This window comes from Schistocerca gregaria, unplaced genomic scaffold, assembly GCF_023897955.1.
Source record: "Schistocerca gregaria isolate iqSchGreg1 unplaced genomic scaffold, iqSchGreg1.2 ptg000285l, whole genome shotgun sequence".
NCBI lineage: Eukaryota > Metazoa > Arthropoda > Insecta > Orthoptera > Acrididae > Schistocerca > Schistocerca gregaria.
The window spans coordinates 10395421-10415581 of NW_026061775.1; the positions used below are offsets into that span (position 1 = coordinate 10395421).

The 20161-nt window shown below is 46.0% G+C and overlaps 1 non-coding gene across 1 annotated transcript; it reads right to left on the reverse strand.

Moving 5' to 3' along the window:
- Window positions 1-227: 227 nt before the first annotated feature.
- Window positions 228-299, reverse strand: Trnai-aau (transfer RNA isoleucine (anticodon AAU)). The gene has a single exon. It is a non-coding gene; the product is annotated as a tRNA-Ile (tRNA).
- Window positions 300-20161: the final 19862 nt, after the last annotated feature.

The window sequence follows — 20161 nt, forward strand, 5'->3', positions numbered from 1 at the left end:
ATATCGCGAGAGGCTCTGAGATATGTGAGAAATACATCTATAAAATGTAATTCAGACTGCCTCGTCCCACCTTATGCTGTACCGCTTTGGCAAATGCTTTATCTGCGCCATTCGCCTTAATCGCATCTGAGAGTAATTCTTAAAAAAACGCCTGTCGCTAATTGTTCGTCATCACAGGTACTGTTTGCAATACGGCCACGACGCGCAACTGATTTCCAAAATTCATCTTTCTCCTGTGAGGATCTAACTTACGACCCCTGGTTTATTAGACCAGTGCTCTACCACTGAGCTAAAGAGGCGCTGCCTAGCGGTACTCGTTGGTACTTCGTCCTTACGGTCGTCTGCATCATCAGACTTTAGCTGACAACACTTCATATTACCAGCTAATATTTGCAGCTATGGCGACAAATTACTGCTTGGCTACACATCTGACACGTAACCGATGTGCTCTCCAAACAACAACACTTGCATTTCAGAACATGTCTTTCACACATGTCTACAAAATCACCTTCACCTTCAAATACAGTTCCCTTGCGACTGACAGAGACGTAGGCAAAGTTTAAAGTTGCTATTTCCATTAAATCTCGTTAATCAGAAAAACGGTGATTTACACCTGCAGCGGAACAAAATTCCGTTCCGCCCAGCGTCTGGCTCGAACCCACGACCCTGGGATTAAGAGTCTGACGCTCTACCGACTGAGCTAGCCGGCTACCTCGGTGAATACCTGCCGGGTAGCACGTCACACAGTACTCGTTTGGGTTGGGTGGTCCCATAAAGAATCTCTCTATGATGCCTAATGTTTTCCTAACGTCACACTCGTCACGTACTTCACTTTTATCTCATAATCATTTCTGAGAGGTAAAGAAATTGCATGACAACATACAGAGCTAGTGGCGTCAAAATTAACACACATACTTTATGTGACTCAAAAGCCGAACGAGTTACTTTCCGACGTTGTTTTAGATGTGCAAGTGATAGTCAAAACTCGCTGTGTCGGCACTCTGCCGACCATTTCGCTAGTTAACACCGGTCTTGTTGTGTGTGTTTCAAGCTCAAGAGCATCTCCAAGCAAAAAATGGTCAACAGCAACATTCAGACTGTTTCGTACTGCTCAATTGCTACATTAAAACGTTATGTTTCTTTTTCAGAACTGGAAAAACACAAGCGTGACAGCATTCGAACCTGTAATCTTCAGATCCGAAGTCCGACGCCTTATCCATTAGGCCACACGGTCACTGACGACCAACATTTACATGTATACGACTCATCTCGAAACGCTCACACCCCTGAGGATTTGTGTTTTCGTTCTGCACAGCCGCTGCCCCTTGCTCTTTCCCACCCATTCGTTACATTCAACCTCTGACGTGACCGACCAAATATAGACTGAGAAACAAGACAACAAACTTTGTGCATTCGGAATCGAAGGCAGGGCGTCCCTCGCCGCATTTGCTACGATTGCCATTTGCTACTTCTGCAGAAGCGGCGGCGGCGGCGGCGACGACGACGACGACGACGACGACGACGACGACGAATATCGCGAGAGGCTCTGAGATATGTGAGAAATACATCTATAAAATGTAATTCAGACTGCCTCGTCCCACCCTATGCTGTACCGCTTTGGCAAATGCTTTATCTGCGCCATTCGCCTTAATCGCATCTGAGAGTAATTCTTAAAAAAACGCCTGTCGCTAATTGTTCGTCATCACAGGTACTGTTTGCTATACGGCCACGACGCGCAACTGATTTCCAAAATTCATCTTATTCATGTGAGGATGGAACTTACAACCCCTGGTTTATTAGACCAGTGCTCTACCACTGAGCTAAAGAGGGGCTGCCTAGCAGTACTCTTGGGTACTTCGTCCTTACGGTCGTCTGCATCATCAGACTTTAGCTGACAACACTTCATATTACCAGCTAATATTTGCAGCTATGGCGACAAATTACTGCTTAGCTACACATCTGACACGTAACCGATGAGCTCTCCAAACAACAACACTTGCATTTCAGAACATGTCTTTCACACATGTCTACAAAATCACTTTCACCTTCAAATACAGTTTCCTTGCGACTGACAGAGACGTAGGCAAAGTTTAAAGTTGCTATTTCCATTAAATCTCGTTAATCAGAAAAACGGTGATTTACACCTGCAGCGGAACAAAATTCCGTTCTGCCCAGCGTCTGGCTCGAACCCACGACCCTGGGATTAAGAGTCTGACGCTCTACCGACTGAGCTAGCCGGCTACCTCAGTGAATACCTGCCGGGTTGCACGTCACACAGTACTCGTTTGGGTTGGGTGGTCCCATACAGAATCTCTCTATGATGCCTAATGTTTTCCTAACGTCACACTCGTCACGTACTTCACTTTTATCTCATAATCATTTCTGAGAGGTAAAGAAATTGCATGACAACATGCAGAGCTAGTGGCGTCAAAATTAACACACATACTTTATGTGACTCAAAAGCCGAACGAGTTACTTTCCGACGTTGTTTTAGATGTGCAAGTGATAGTCAAATCTCGCTGTGTCGGCACTCTGCCGACCATTTCGCTAGTTAACACCGGTCTTGTTGTGTGTGTTTCAAGCTCAAGAGCATCTCCAAGCAAAAAATGGTCAACAGCAACATTCAGACTGTTTCGTACTGCTCAATTGCTACATTAAAACGTTATGTTTCTTTTTCAGAACTGGAAAAACACAAGCGTGACAGCATTCGAACCTGTAATCATCAGATCCGAAGTCCAACGCCTTATCCATTAGGCCACACGGTCACTGACGACCAACATTTACATGTATACGACTCATCTCGAAACGCTCACACCTCTGAGGATTTGTGTTTTCGTTCTACACAGCCGCTGCCCCTTGCTCTTTCCCACCCATTCGTTACATTCAACCTCTGACGTGACCGACCAAATATAGACTGAGAAACAAGACCACACACTTTGTGCATTCGGAATCGAAGGCAGGGCGGCCCTCGCCGCATTTGCTACGATTGCCATTTGCTACTTCTGCAGAAGAGGCGGCGGCGACGACGACGACGACGACGACGACGACGACGACGAATATCGCGAGAGGCTCTGAGATATGTGAGAAATACATCTATAAAATGTAATTCAGACTGCCTCGTCCCACCCTATGATGTACCGCTTTGGCAAATGCTTTATCTGCGCCATTCGCCTTAATCGCATCTGAGAGTAATTCTTAAAAAAACGCCTGTCGCTAATTGTTCGTCATCACAGGTACTGTTTGCTATACGGCCACGACGCGCAACTGATTTCCAAAATTAATCTTTCTCATGTGAGGATGGAACTTACGACCCCTGGTTTATTAGACCAGTGCTCTACCACTGAGCTAAAGAGGGGCGGCCTAGCGGTACTCTTGGGTACTTCGTCCTTACGGTCGTCTGCATCATCAGACTTTAGCTGACAACACTTCATATTACCAGCTAATATTTGCAGCTATGGCGACAAATTACTGCTTAGCTACACATCTGACACGTAACCGATGAGCTCTCCAAACAACAACACTTGCATTTCAGAACATGTCTTTCACACATGTCTACAAAATCACTTTCACCTTCAAATACAGTTTCCTTGCGACTGACAGAGACGTAGGCAAAGTTTAAAGTTGCTATTTCCATTAAATCTCGTTAATCAGAAAAACGGTGATTTACACCTGCAGCGGAACAAAATTCCGTTCCGCCCAGCGTCTGGCTCGAACCCACAACCCTGGGATTAAGAGTCTGACGCTCTACCGACTGAGCTAGCCGGCTACCTCGGTGAATACCCTCCGGGTAGCACGTCACACAGTACTCGTTTGGGTTGGGTGGTCCCATACAGAATCTCTCCATGATGCCTAAAGTTTTCCTAACGTCACACTCGTCACGTACTTCACTTTTATCTCATAATCATTTCTGAGAGGTAAAGAAATTGCATGACAACATGCAGAGCTAGTGGCGTCAAAATTAACACACATACTTTATGTGACTCAAAAGCCGAACGAGTTACTTTCCGACGTTGTTTTAGATGTGCAAGTGATAGTCAAAACTCGCTGTGTCGCACTCTGCCGACCATTTCGCTAGTTAACACCGGTCTTGTTGTGTGTGTTTCAAGCTCAAGAGCATCTCCAAGCAAAAAATGGTCAACAGCAACATTCAGACTGTTTCGTACTGCTCAATTGCTACATTAAAACGTTATGTTTCTTTTTCAGAACTGGAAAAACACAAGCGTGACAGCATTCGAACCTGTAATCTTCAGATCCGAAGTCCGACGCCTTATCCATTAGGCCACACGGTCACTGACGACCAACATTTACATGTATACGACTCATCTCGAAACGCTCACACCCCTGAGGATTTGTGTTTTCGTTCTGCACAGCCGCTGCCCCTTGCTCTTTCCCACCCATTCGTTACATTCAACCTCTGACGTGACCGACCAAATATAGACTGAGAAACAAGACAACACACTTTGTGCATTCGGAATCGAAGGCAGGGCGTCCCTCGCCGCATTTGCTACGATTGCCATTTGCTACTTCTGCAGAAGCGGCGGCGGCGACGACGACGACGACGACGACGACGACGACGAATATCGCGAGAGGCTCTGAGATATGTGAGAAATACATCTATAAAATGTAATTCAGACTGCCTCGTCCCACCCTATGCTGTACCGCTTTGGCAAATGCTTTATCTGCGCCATTCGCCTTAATCGCATCTGAGAGTAATTCTTAAAAAAACGCCTGTCGCTAATTGTTCGTCATCACAGGTACTGTTTGCTATACGGCCACGACGCGCAACTGATTTCCAAAATTCATCATTCTCATGTGAGGATGGAACTTACGACCCCTGGTTTACTAGACCAGTGCTCTACCACTGAGCTAAAGAGGGGCGGCCTAGCAGTACTCTTGGGTACTTCGTCCTTACGGTCGTCTGCATCATCAGACTTTAGCTGACAACACTTCATATTACCAGCTAATATTTGCAGCTATGGCGACAAATTACTGCTTAGCTACACATCTGACACGTAACCGATGAGCTCTCCAAACAACAACACTTGCATTTCAGAACATGTCTTTCACACATGTCTACAAAATCACTTTCACCTTCAAATACAGTTTCCTTGCGACTGACAGAGACGTAGGCAAAGTTTAAAGTTGCTATTTCCATTAAATCTCGTTAATCAGAAAAACGGTGATTTACACCTGCAGCGGAACAAAATTCCGTTCCGCCCAGCGTCTGGCTCGAACCCACGACCCTGGGATTAAGAGTCTGACGCTCTACCGACTGAGCTAGCCGGCTACCTCGGTGAATACCTGCCGGGTAGCACGTCACACAGTACTCGTTTGGGTTGGGTGGTCCCATACAGAATCTCTCCATGATGCCTAATGTTTTCCTAACGTCACACTCGTCACGTACTTCACTTTTATCTCATAATCATTTCTGAGAGGTAAAGAAATTGCATGACAACATGCAGAGCTAGTGGCGTCAAAATTAACACACATACTTTATGTGACTCAAAAGCCGAACGAGTTACTTTCCGACGTTGTTTTAGATGTGCAAGTGATAGTCAAAACTCGCTGTGTCGGCACTCTGCCGACCATTTCGCTAGTTAACACCGGTCTTGTTGTGTGTGTTTCAAGCTCAAGAGCATCTCCAAGCAAAAAATGGTCAACAGCAACATTCAGACTGTTTCGTACTGCTTAATTGATACATTAAAACGTTATGTTTCTTTTTCAGAACTGGAAAAACACAAGCGTGACAGCATTCGAACCTGTAATCTTCAGATCCGAAGTCCGACGCCTTATCCATTAGGCCACACGGTCACTGACGACCAACATTTACATGTATACGACTCATCTCGAAACGCTCACACCCCTGAGGATTTGTGTTTTCGTTCTGCACAGCCGCTGCCCCTTGCTCTTTCCCACCCATTCGTTACATTCAACCTCTGACGTGACCGACCAAATATAGACTGAGAAACAAGACAACACACTTTGTGCATTCGGAATCGAAGGCAGGGCGTCCCTCGCCGCATTTGCTACGATTGCCATTTGCTACTTCTGCAGAAGCGGCGGCGGCGACGACGACGACGACGACGACGACGACGAATATCGCGAGAGGCTCTGAGATATGTGAGAAATACATCTATAAAATGTAATTCAGACTGCCTCGTCCCACCCTATGCTGTACCGCTTTGGCAAATGCTTTATCTGCGCCATTCGCCTTAATCGCATCTGAGAGTAATTCTTAAAAAAACGCCTGTCGCTAATTGTTCGTCATCACAGGTACTGTTTGCTATACGGCCACGACGCGCAACTGATTTCCAAAATTAATCTTTCTCATGTGAGGATGGAACTTACGACCCCTGGTTTATTAGACCAGTGCTCTACCACTGAGCTAAAGAGGGGCGGCCTAGCAGTACTCTTGGGTACTTCGTCCTTACGGTCGTCTGCATCATCAGACTTTAGCTGACAACACTTCATATTACCAGCTAATATTTGCAGCTATGGCGACAAATTACTGCTTAGCTACACATCTGACACGTAACCGATGAGCTCTCCAAACAACAACACTTGCATTTCAGAACATGTCTTTCACACATGTCTACAAAATCACTTTCACCTTCAAATACAGTTTCCTTGCGACTGACAGAGACGCAGGCAAAGTTTAAAGTTGCTATTTCCATTAAATCTCGTTAATCAGAAAAACGGTGATTTACACCTGCAGCGGAACAAAATTCCGTTCCGCCCAGCGTCTGGCTCGAACCCACGACCCTGGGATTAAGAGTCTGACGCTCTACCGACTGAGCTAGCCGGCTACCTCGGTGAATACCTGCCGGGTAGCACGTCACACAGTACTCGTTTGGGTTGGGTGGTCCCATACAGAATCTCTCCATGATGCCTAATGTTTTCCTAACGTCACACTCGTCACGTACTTCACTTTTATCTCATAATCATTTCTGAGAGGTAAAGAAATTGCATGACAACATGCAGAGCTAGTGGCGTCAAAATTAACACACATACTTTATGTGACTCAAAAGCCGAACGAGTTACTTTCCGACGTTGTTTTAGATGTGCAAGTGATAGTCAAAACTCGCTGTGTCGGCACTCTGCCGACCATTTCGCTAGTTAACACCGGTCTTGTTGTGTGTGTTTCAAGCTCAAGAGCATCTCCAAGCAAAAAATGGTCAACAGCAACATTCAGACTGTTTCGTACTGCTTAATTGCTACATTAAAACGTTATGTTTCTTTTTCAGAACTGGAAAAACACAAGCGTGACAGCATTCGAACCTGTAATCTTCAGATCCGAAGTCCGACGCCTTATCCATTAGGCCACACGGTAACTGACGACCAACATTTACATGTATACGACTCATCTCGAAACGCTCACACCCCTGAGGATTTGTGTTTTCGTTCTACACAGCCGCTGCCCCTTGCTCTTTCCCACCCATTCGTTACATTCAACCTCTGACGTGACCGACCAAATATAGACTGAGAAACAAGACCACACACTTTGTGCATTCGGAATCGAAGGCAGGGTGTCCCTCGCCGCATTTGCTACGATTGCCATTTGCTACTTCTGCAGAAGCGGCGGCGGCGACGACGACGACGACGACGACGACGACGAATATCGCGAGAGGCTCTGAGATATGTGAGAAATACATCTATAAAATGTAATTCAGACTGCCTCGACCCACCCTATGCTGTACATCTTTGGCAAATGCCTTATCTGCGCCATTCGCCTTAATCGCATCTGAGAGTAATTCTTAAAAAAACGCATGTCGCTAATTGTTCGTCATCACAAGTACTGTTTGCTATACGGCCACGACGCGCAACTGATTTCCAAAATTCATCTTTCTCATGTGAGGATGGAACTTACGACCCCTGGTTTATTAGACCAGTGCTCTACCACTGAGCTAAAGAGGGGCGGCCTAGCAGTACTCTTGGGTACTTCGTCCTTACGGTCGTCTGCATCATCAGACTTTAGCTGACAACACTTCATATTACCAGCTAATATTTGCAGCTATGGCGACAAATTACTGCTTAGCTACACATCTGACACGTAACCGATGAGCTCTCCAAACAACAACACTTGCATTTCAGAACATGTCTTTCACACATGTCTACAAAATCACTTTCACCTTCAAATACAGTTTCCTTGCGACTGACAGAGACAACAACACTTGCATTTCAGAACATGTCTTTCACACATGTCTACAAAATCACTTTCACCTTCAAATACAGTTTCCTTGCGACTGACAGAGACGTAGGCAAAGTTTAAAGTTGCTATTTCCATTAAATCTCGTTAATCAGAAAAACGGTGATTTACACCTGCAGCGGAACAAAATTCCGTTCCGCCCAGCGTCTGGCTCGAACCCACGACCCTGGGATTAATAGTTTGACGCTCTACCGACTGAGCTAGCTGGCTACCTCGGTGAATACCTGCCGGGTAGCACGTCACACAGTACTCGTTTGGGTTGGGTGGTCCCATACAGAATCTCTCCATGATGCCTAATGTTTTCCTAACGTCACACTCGTCACGTACTTCACTTTTATCTCATAATCATTTCTGAGAGGTAAAGAAATTGCATGACAACATGCAGAGCTAGTGGCGTCAAAATTAACACACATACTTTATGTGACTCAAAAGCCGAACGAGTTACTTTCCGACGTTGTTTTAGATGTGCAAGTGATAGTCAAAACTCGCTGTGTCGGCACTCTGCCGACCATTTCGCTAGTTAACACCGGTCTTGTTGTGTGTGTTTCAAGCTCAAGAGCATCTCCAAGCAAAAAATGGTCAACAGCAACATTCAGACTGTTTCGTACTGCTTAATTGCTACATTAAAACGTTATGTTTCTTTTTCAGAACTGGAAAAACACAAGCGTGACAGCATTCGAACCTGTAATCTTCAGATCCGAAGTCCGACGCCTTATCCATTAGGCCACACGGTAACTGACGACCAACATTTACATGTATACGACTCATCTCGAAACGCTCACACCCCTGAGGATTTGTGTTTTCGTTCTACACAGCCGCTGCCCCTTGCTCTTTCCCACCCATTCGTTACATTCAACCTCTGACGTGACCGACCAAATATAGACTGAGAAACAAGACCACACACTTTGTGCATTCGGAATCGAAGGCAGGGTGTCCCTCGCCGCATTTGCTACGATTGCCATTTGCTACTTCTGCAGAAGCGGCGGCGGCGACGACGACGACGACGACGACGACGACGAATATCGCGAGAGGCCCTGAGATATGTGAGAAATACATCTATAAAATGTAATTCAGACTGCCTCGTCCCACCCTATGCTGTACCGCTTTGGCAAATGCTTTATCTGCGCCATTCGCCTTAATCGCATCTGAGAGTAATTCTTAAAAAAACGCCTGTCGCTAATTGTTCGTCATCACAGGTACTGCTTGCTATACGGCCACGACGCGCAACTGATTTCCAAAATTCATCTTTCTCATGTGAGGATGGAACTTACGACCCCTGGTTTATTAGACCAGTGCTCTACCACTGAGCTAAAGAGGGGCGGCCTAGCAGTACTCTTGGGTACTTCGTCCTTACGGTCGTCTGCATCATCAGACTTTAGCTGACAACACTTCATATTACCAACTAATATTTGCAGCTATGGCGACAAATTACTGCTTAGCTACACATCTGACACGTAACCGATGAGCTCTCCAAACAACAACACTTGCATTTCAGAACATGTCTTTCACACATGTCTACAAAATCACTTTCACCTTCAAATACAGTTTCCTTGCGACTGACAGAGACGTAGGCAAAGTTTAAAGTTGCTATTTCCATTAAATCTCGTTAATCAGAAAAACGGTGATTTACACCTGCAGCGGAACAAAATTCCGTTCCGCCCAGCGTCTGGCTCGAACCCACGACCCTGGGATTAAGAGTCTGACGCTCTACCGACTGAGCTAGCCGGCTACCTCGGTGAATACCTGCCGGGTAGCACGTCACACAGTACTCGTTTGGGTTGGGTGGTCCCATACAGAATCTCTCCATGATGCCTAATGTTTTCCTAACGTCACACTCGTCACGTACTTCACTTTTATCTCATAATCATTTCTGAGAGGTAAAGAAATTGCATGACAACATGCAGAGCTAGTGGCGTCAAAATTAACACACATACTTTATGTGACTCAAAAGCCGAACGAGTTACTTTCCGACGTTGTTTTAGATGTGCAAGTGATAGTCAAAACTCGCTGTGTCGGCACTCTGCCGACCATTTCGCTAGTTAACACCGGTCTTGTTGTGTGTGTTTCAAGCTCAAGAGCATCTCCAAGCAAAAAATGGTCAACAGCAACATTCAGACTGTTTCGTACTGCTTAATTGCTACACTAAAACGTTATGTTTCTTTTTCAGAACTGGAAAAACACAAGCGTGACAGCATTCGAACCTGTAATCTTCAGATCCGAAGTCCGACGCCTTATCCATTAGGCCACACGGTCACTGACGACCAACATTTACATGTATACGACTCATCTCGAAACGCTCACACCCCTGAGGATTTGTGTTTTCGTTCTACACAGCCGCTGCCCCTTGCTCTTTCCCACCCATTCGTTACATTCAACCTCTGACGTGACCGACCAAATATAGACTGAGAAACAAGACCACACACTTTGTGCATTCGGAATCGAAGGCAGGGCGTCCCTCGCCGCATTTGCTACGATTGCCATTTGCTACTTCTGCAGAAGCGGCGGCGGCGACGATGACGACGACGACGACGACGACGACGAATATCGCGAGAGGCTCTGAGATATGTGAGAAATACATCTATAAAATGTAATTCAGACTGCCTCGTCCCACCCTATGCTGTACCGCTTTGGCAAATGCTTTATCTGCGCCATTCGCCTTAATCGCATCTGAGAGTAATTCTTAAAAAAACGCCTGTCGCTAATTGTTCGTCATCACAGGTACTGTTTGCTATACGGCCACGACGCGCAACTGATTTCCAAAATCCATCTTTCTCATGTGAGGATGGAACTTACGACCCCTGGTTTATTAGACCAGTGCTCTACCACTGAGCTAAAGAGGGGCGGCCTAGCAGTACTCTTGGGTACTTCGTCCTTACGGTCGTCTGCATCATCAGACTTTAGCTGACGACACTTCATATTACCAGCTAATTTTTGCAGCTATGGCGACAAATTACTGCTTAGCTACACATCTGACACGTAACCGATGAGCTCTCCAAACAACAACACTTGCATTTCAGAACATGTCTTTCACACATGTCTACAAAATCACTTTCACCTTCAAATACAGTTTCCTTGCGACTGACAGAGACGTAGGCAAAGTTTAAAGTTGCTATTTCCATTAAATCTCGTTTATCAGAAAAACGGTAATTTACACCTGCAGCGGAACAAAATTCCGTTCCGCCCAGCGTCTGGCTCGAACCGACGACCCTGGGATTAAGTGTCTGACGCTCTACCGACTGAGCTAGCCGGCTACCTCGGTGAATACCTGCCGGGTAGCACGTCACACAGTACTCGTTTGGGTTGGGTGGTCCCATACAGAATCTCTCCATGATGCCTAATGTTTTCCTAACGTCACACTCGTCACGTACTTCACTTTTATCTCATAATCATTTCTGAGAGGTAAAGAAATTGCATGACAACATGCAGAGCTAGTGGCGTCAAAATTAACACACATACTTTATGTGACTCAAAAGCCGAACGAGTTACTTTCCGACGTTGTTTTAGATGTGCAAGTGATAGTCAAAACTCGCTGTGTCGGCACTCTGCCGACCATTTCGCTAGTTAACACCGGTCTTGTTGTGTGTGTTTCAAGCTCAAGAGCATCTCCAAGCAAAAAATGGTCAACAGCAACATTCAGACTGTTTCGTACTGCTTAATTGCTACACTAAAACGTTATGTTTCTTTTTCAGAACTGGAAAAACACAAGCGTGACAGCATTCGAACCTGTAATCTTCAGATCCGAGGTCCGACGCCTTATCCATTAGGCCACACGGTCACTGACGACCAACATTTACATGTATACGACTCATCTCGAAACGCTCACACCCCTGAGGATTTGTGTTTTCGTTCTACACAGCCGCTGCCCCTTGCTCTTTCCCACCCATTCGTTACATTCAACCTCTGACGTGACCGACCAAATATAGACTGAGAAACAAGACCACACACTTTGTGCATTCGGAATCGAAGGCAGGGTGTCCCTCGCCGCATTTGCTACGATTGCCATTTGCTACTTCTGCAGAAGCGGCGGCGGCGACGACGACGACGACGACGACGACGACGACGAATATCGCGAGAGGCTCTGAGATATGTGAGAAATACATCTATAAAATGTAATTCAGACTGCCTCGACCCACCCTATGCTGTACCGCTTTGGCAAATGCTTTATCTGCGCCATTCGCCTTAATCGCATCTGAGAGTAATTCTTAAAAAAACGCATGTCGCTAATTGTTCGTCATCACAGGTACTGTTTGCTATACGGCCACGACGCGCAACTGATTTCCAAAATTCATCTTTCTCATGTGAGGATGGAACTTACGACCCCTGGTTTATTAGACCAGTGCTCTACCACTGAGCTAAAGAGGGGCGGCCTAGCAGTACTCTTGGGTACTTCGTCCTTACGGTCGTCTGCATCATCAGACTTTAGCTGACAACACTTCATATTACCAGCTAATATTTGCAGCTATGGCGACAAATTACTGCTTAGCTACACATCTGACACGTAACCGATGAGCTCTCCAAACAACAACACTTGCATTTCAGAACATGTCTTTCACACATGTCTACAAAATCACTTTCACCTTCAAATACAGTTTCCTTGCGACTGACAGAGACGTAGGCAAAGTTTAAAGTTGCTATTTCCATTAAATCTCGTTAATCAGAAAAACGGTGATTTACACCTGCAGCGGAACAAAATTCCGTTCCGCCCAGCGTCTGGCTCGAACCCACGACCCTGGGATTAAGTGTCTGACGCTCTACCGACTGAGCTAGCCGGCTACCTCGGTGAATACCTGCCGGGTAGCACGTCACACAGTACTCGTTTGGGTTGGGTGGTCCCATACAGAATCTCTCCATGATGCCTAATGTTTTCCTAACGTCACACTCGTCACGTACTTCACTTTTATCTCATAATCATTTCTGAGAGGTAAAGAAATTGCATGACAACATGCAGAGCTAGTGGCGTCAAAATTAACACACATACTTTATGTGACTCAAAAGCCGAACGAGTTACTTTCCGACGTTGTTTTAGATGTGCAAGTGATAGTCAAAACTCGCTGTGTCGGCACTCTGCCGACCATTTCGCTAGTTAACACCGGTCTTGTTGTGTGTGTTTCAAGCTCAAGAGCATCTCCAAGCAAAAAATGGTCAACAGCAACATTCAGACTGTTTCGTACTGCTTAATTGCTACATTAAAACGTTATGTTTCTTTTTCAGAACTGGAAAAACACAAGCGTGACAGCATTCGAACCTGTAATCTTCACATCCGAAGTCCGACGCCTTATCCATTAGGCCACACGGTCACTGACGACCAACATTTACATGTATACGACTCATCTCGAAACGCTCACACCCGTGAGGATTTGTGTTTTCGTTCTACACAGCCGCTGCCCCTTGCTCTTTCCCACCCATTCGTTACATTCAACCTCTGACGTGACCGACCAAATATAGACTGAGAAACAAGACCACACACTTTGTGCATTCGGAATCGAAGGCAGGGTGTCCCTCGCCGCATTTGCTACGATTGCCATTTGCTACTTCTGCAGAAGCGGCGGCGACGACGACGACGACGACGACGACGACGACGACGACGACGACGAATATCGCGAGAGGCTCTGAGATATGTGAGAAATACATCTATAAAATGTAATTCAGACTGCCTCGTCCCACCTTATGCTGTACCGCTTTGGCAAATGATTTATCTGCGCCATTCGCCTTAATCACATCTGAGAGTAAATCTTAAAAAAACGCCTGTCGCTAATTGTTCGTCATCACAGGTACTGTTTGCTATACGGCCACGACGCGCAACTGATTTCCAAAATTCATCTTTCTCCTGGGAGGATGGAACTTACGACCCCTGGTTTATTAGACCAGTGCTCTACCACTGAGCTAAAGAGGCGCGGCCTAGCGGTACTCTTGGGTACTTCGTCCATACGGTCGCCTGCACCATCAGACTTTAGCTGACAACACTTCATATTACCGGCTAATATTTGCAGCTATGGCGACAAATTACTGCTTGGCTACACATCTGACACGTAACCGATGTGCTCTCCAAACCACAACACTTGCATTTCAGAACATGTCTTTCACACATGTCTACAAAATCACCTTCACCTTCAAATACAGTTTCCTTGCGACTGACAGAGACGTAGGCAAAGTTTAAAGTTGCTATTTCCATTAAATCTCGTTAATCAGAAAAACGGTAATTTACACCTGCAGCGGAACAAAATTCCGTTCCGCCCAGCGTCTGGCTCGAACCCACGACCCTGGGATTAAGAGTCTGACGCTCTACCGACTGAGATAGCCGGCTACCTCGGTGAATACTTGCCGGGTAGCACGTCACACAGTACTCGTTTGGGTTGGGTGGTCCCATACAGAATCTCTCCATGCTGCCTAATGTTTTCCTAACGTCACACTCGTCACGTACTTCACTTTTATGTCATAATCATTTCTGAGAGGCAAAGAAATTGCATGACAACAAGCAGAGCTAGTGGCGTCAAAATTAACACACATACTTTATGTGACTCAAAAGCCGAACGAGTTACTTTCCGACGTTGTTTTAGATGTGCAAGTGCCAGTCAAAACTCGCGGTGTCGGCACTCTGCCGACCATTTCGTTAGTTAACACCGGTCTTGCTGTGTGTGTTTCAAGCTCAAGAGCATCTCCAAGCAAAAAATGGTCAACAGCAACATTCAGACGGTTTCGTACTGCTCAATTGCTACATTAAAACGGTATGTTTCTTTTTCAGAACTGGAAAAACACAAGCGTGACAGCATTCGAACCTGTAATCTTCAGATACGAAGTCCGACGCCTTATCCATTAGACCACACGGTCACTGACGATCAACATTTACATGTATACGACTCATCTCGAAACGCTCACACCCCTGAGGATTTGTGTTTTCGTTCTACACAGCCGCTGCCCCTTGCTCTTTCCCACCCATTCGTTACATTCAACCTCTGACGAGACCGACCAAATATAGACTGAGAAACAAGGCCACACAATTTGTGCATTCGGAATCGAAGGCAGGCAGTCCTTCGCCGCATTTGCTACGATGGCCATTTGCTACTTCTGCAGAAGCGGCGGCGACGACGACGACGACGACGACGAAGATCGCGAGAGACTCTGAGATATGTGAGAAATACATCTATAAAATGTAATTCAGACTGCCTCGTCCCACCTTATGCTGTACCGCTTTGGCAAATGCTTTATCTGCGCCATTCGCCTTAATCACATCTGAGAGTAAATCTTAAAAAAACGCCTGTCGCTAATTGTTCGTCATCACAGGTACTGTTTGCTATACGGCCACGACGCGCAACTGATTTCCAAAATTCATCTTTCTCCTGTGAGGATGGAACTTAAGACCCCTGGTTTATTAGACCAGTGCTCTACCACTGAGCTAAAGAGGCGCGGCCTAGCGGTACTCTTGGGTACTTCGTCTTTACGGTCGTCTGCATCATCAGACTTTAGCTGACAACAATTCATATTATCGGCTAATATTTGCAGCTATGGCGACAAATTACTGCTTGGCTACACATCTGACACGTAACCGATGTGCTCTCCAAACCACAACACTTGCATTTCAGAACATGTCTTTTACACATGTCTACAAAATCACCTTCACCTTCAAATACAGTTTCCTTGCGACTGACAGAGACGTAGGCAAAGTTTAAAGTTGCTATTTCCATTAAATCTCGGTAATCAGAAAAACGGTAATTTACACCTGCAGCGGAACAAAATTCCGTTCCGCCCAGCGTCTGGGTCGAACCCACGACCCTGGGAATAAGAGTCTGACGCTCTACCGACTGAGATAGCCGGCTACCTCGGTGAATACTTGCCGGGTAGCACGTCACACAGTACTCGGTTGGGTTGGGTGGTCCCATACAGAATCTCTCCATGCTGCCTAATGTTTTCCTAACGTCACACTCGTCACGTACTTCACTTTTCTGTCATAATCATTTCTGAGAGGCTAAGAAATTGCATGACAACAAGCAGAGCTAGTGGCGTCAAAATTAACACACATACTTTATGTGACTCAAAAGCCGAACGAGTTACTTTCCGACGTTGTTTTAGATGTGCAAGTGCCAGTCAAAACTCGCTGTGTCGGCACTCTGCCGACCATTTCGTTAGTTAACACCGGTCTTGCTGTGTGTGTTTCAAGCTCAAGAGCATCTCCAAGCAAAAAATGGTCAACAGCAACATTCAGACGGTTTCGTACTGCTCAATTGCTACATTAAAACGGTATGTTTCTTTTTCAGAACTGGAAAAACACAAGCGTGACAGCATTCGAACCTGTAATCTTCAGACACGAAGTCCGACGCCTTATCCATTAGACCACACGGTCACTGACGATCAACATTTACATGTATACGACTCATCTCGAAACGCTCACACCCCTGAGGATTTGTGTTTTCGTTCTACACAGCCGCTGCCCCTTGCTCTTTCCCACCCATTCGTTACATTCAACCTCTGACGAGACCGACCAAATATAGACTGAGAAACAAGACCACACAATTTGTGCATTCGGAATCGAAGGCAGGCCGTCCCTCGCCGCATTTGCTACGATGGCCATTTGCTACTTCTGCAGAAGCGGCGGCGGCGACGACGACGACGACGACGACGACGACGACGATCGCGAGAGACTCTGAGATATGTGAGAAATACATCTATAAAATGTAATTCAGACTGCCTCGTCCCACCTTATGCTGTACCGCTTTGGCAAATGCTTTATCTACGCCATTCGCCTTAATCACATCTGAGAGTAAATCTTAAAAAAACGCCTGTCGCTAATTGTTCGTCATCACAGGTACTGTTTGCTATACGGCCACGACGCGCAACTGATTTCCAAAATTCATCTTTCTCCTGTGAGGATGGAACTTACGACCCCTGGTTTATTAGACCAGTGCTCTACCACTGAGCTAAAGAGGCGCGGCATAGCGGTACACTTGGTTTCTTCGTCTTTACGGTCGTCTGCATCATCAGACTTTAGCTGACAACAATTCATATTATCGGCTAATATTTGCAGCTATGGCGACAAATTACTGCTTGGCTACACATCTGACACGTAACCGATGTGCTCTCCAAACCACAACACTTGCATTTCAGAACATGTCTTTTACACATGTCTACAAAATCACCTTCACCTTCAAATACAGTTTCCTTGCGACTGACAGAGACGTAGGCAAAGTTTAAAGTTGCTATTTCCATTAAATCTCGTTAATCAGAAAAACGGTAATTTACACCTGCAGCGGAACAAAATTCCGTTTCGCCCAGCGTCTGGCTCGAACCCACGACACTGCGATTAAGTGTCTGACGCTCTACCGACTGAGATAGCCGGCTACCTCGGTGAATATTTGACGGGTAGCACGTCACACAGTACTCGTTAGGGTTGGGTGGTCCCATACAGCATCTCTCCATGCTGCCTAATGTTTTCCTAACGTCACACTCGTCACGCACTTCACTTTTACGTCATAATCATTTCTGAGAGGCAAAGAAATTGCATGACAACAAGCAGTGCTAGTGGCGTCAAAATTAACACACATACTTTATGTGACTCAAAAGCCGAACGAGTTACTTTCCGACGTTGTTTTAGATGTGCAAGTGCCAGTCAAAACTCGCGGTGTCGGCACTCTGCCGACCATTTCGCTAGTTAACACCGGTCTTGCTGTGTGTTTCAAGCTCAAGAGCATCTCCAAGCAAAAAATGGTCAACAGCAACATTCAGACGGTTTCGTACTGCTCAATTGCTACATTAAAACGGTATGTTTCTTTTTCAGAACTGGAAAAACACAAGCGTGACAGCATTCGAACCTGTAATCTTCAGAGCCGAAGTCCGACGCCTTATCCATTAGGCCACACGGTCACTGACGACCAACATTTACATGTATACGACTCATCTCGAAACGCTCACACCCCTGAGGATTTGTGTTTTCGTTCTACACAGCCGCTGCCCCTTGCTCTTTCCCACCCATTCGTTACATTCAACCTCTGACGAGACCGACCAAATATAGACTGAGAAACAAGACCACACAATTTGTGCATTCGGAATCGAAGGCAGGGTGTCCCTCGCCGCATTTGCTACGATTGCCATTTGCTACTTCTGCAGAAGCGGCGGCGACGACGACGACGACGACGACGACGAAGATCGCGAGAGACTCTGAGATATGTGAGAAATACATCTATAAAATGTAATTCAGACTGCCTCGTCCCACCTTATGCTGTACCGCTTTGGCAAATGCTTTATCTGCGCCATTCGCCTTAATCACATCTGAGAGTAAATCTTAAAAAAACGCCTGTCGCTAATTGTTCGTCATCACAGGTACTGTTTGCTATACGGCCACGACGCGCAACTGATTTCCAAAATTCATCTTTCTCCTGTGAGGATGGAACTTACGACCCCTGGTTTATTAGACCAGTGCTCTACCACTGAGCTAAAGAGGCGCGGCCTAGCGGTACTCTTGGGTACTTCGTCTTTACGGTCGTCTGCATCATCAGACTTTAGCTGACAACAATTCATATTATCGGCTAATATTTGCAGCTATGGCGACAAATTACTGCTTGGCTACACATCTGACACGTAACCGATGTGCTCTCCAAACCACAACACTTGCATTTCAGAACATGTCTTTTACACATGTCTACAAAATCACCTTCACCTTCAAATACAGTTTCCTTGCGACTGACAGAGACGTAGGCAAAGTTTAAAGTTGCTATTTCCATTAAATCTCGGTAATCAGAAAAACGGTAATTTACACCTGCAGCGGAACAAAATTCCGTTCCGCCCAGCGTCTGGCTCGAACCCACGACCCTGGGAATAAGAGTCTGACGCTCTACCGACTGAGCTAGCCGGCTACCTCGGTGAATACTTGCCGGGTAGCACGTCACACAGTACTCGTTTGGGTTGGGTGGTCCCATACAGAATCTCTCCATGCTGCCTAATGTTTTCCTAACGTCACACTCGTCACGTACTTCACTTTTATGTCATAATCATTTCTGAGAGGCTAAGAAATTGCATGACAACAAGCAGAGCTAGTGGCGTCAAAATTAACACACATACTTTATGTGACTCAAAAGCCGAACGAGTTACTTTCCGACGTTGTTTTAGATGTGCAAGTGCCAGTCAAAACTCGCGGTGTCGGCACTCTGCCGACCATTTCGTTAGTTAACACCGGTCTTGCTGTGTGTGTTTCAAGCTCAAGAGCATCTCCAAGCAAAAAATGGTCAACAGCAACATTCAGACGGTTTCGTACTGCTCAATTGCTACATTAAAACGGTATGTTTCTTTTTCAGAACTGGAAAAACACAAGCGTGACAGCATTCGAACCTGTAATCTTCAGATACGAAGTCCGACGCCTTATCCATTAGACCACACGGTCACTGACGATCAACATTTACATGTATACGACTCATCTCGAAACGCTCACACCCCTGAGGATTTGTGTTTTCGTTCTACACAGCCGCTGCCCCTTGCTCTTTCCCACCCATTCGTTACATTCAACCTCTGACGAGACCGACCAAATATAGACTGAGAAACAAGACCACACAATTTGTGCATTCGGAATCGAAGGCAGGCCGTCCCTCGCCGCATTTGCTACGATGGCCATTTGCTACTTCTGCAGAAGCGACGACGACGACGACGACGACGACGACGACGACGACGATCGCGAGAGACTCTGAGATATGTGAGAAATACATCTATAAAATGTAATTCAGACTACCTCGTCCCACCTTATGCTGTACCGCTTTGGCAAATGCTTTATCTACGCCATTCGCCTTAATCACATCTGAGAGTAAATCTTAAAAAAACGACTGTCGCTAATTGTTCGTCATCACAGGTACTGTTTGCTATACGGCCACGACGCGCAACTGATTTCCAAAATTCATCTTTCTCCTGTGAGGATGGAACTTACGACCCCTGGTTTATTAGACCAGTGCTCTACCACTGAGCTAAAGAGGCGCGGCC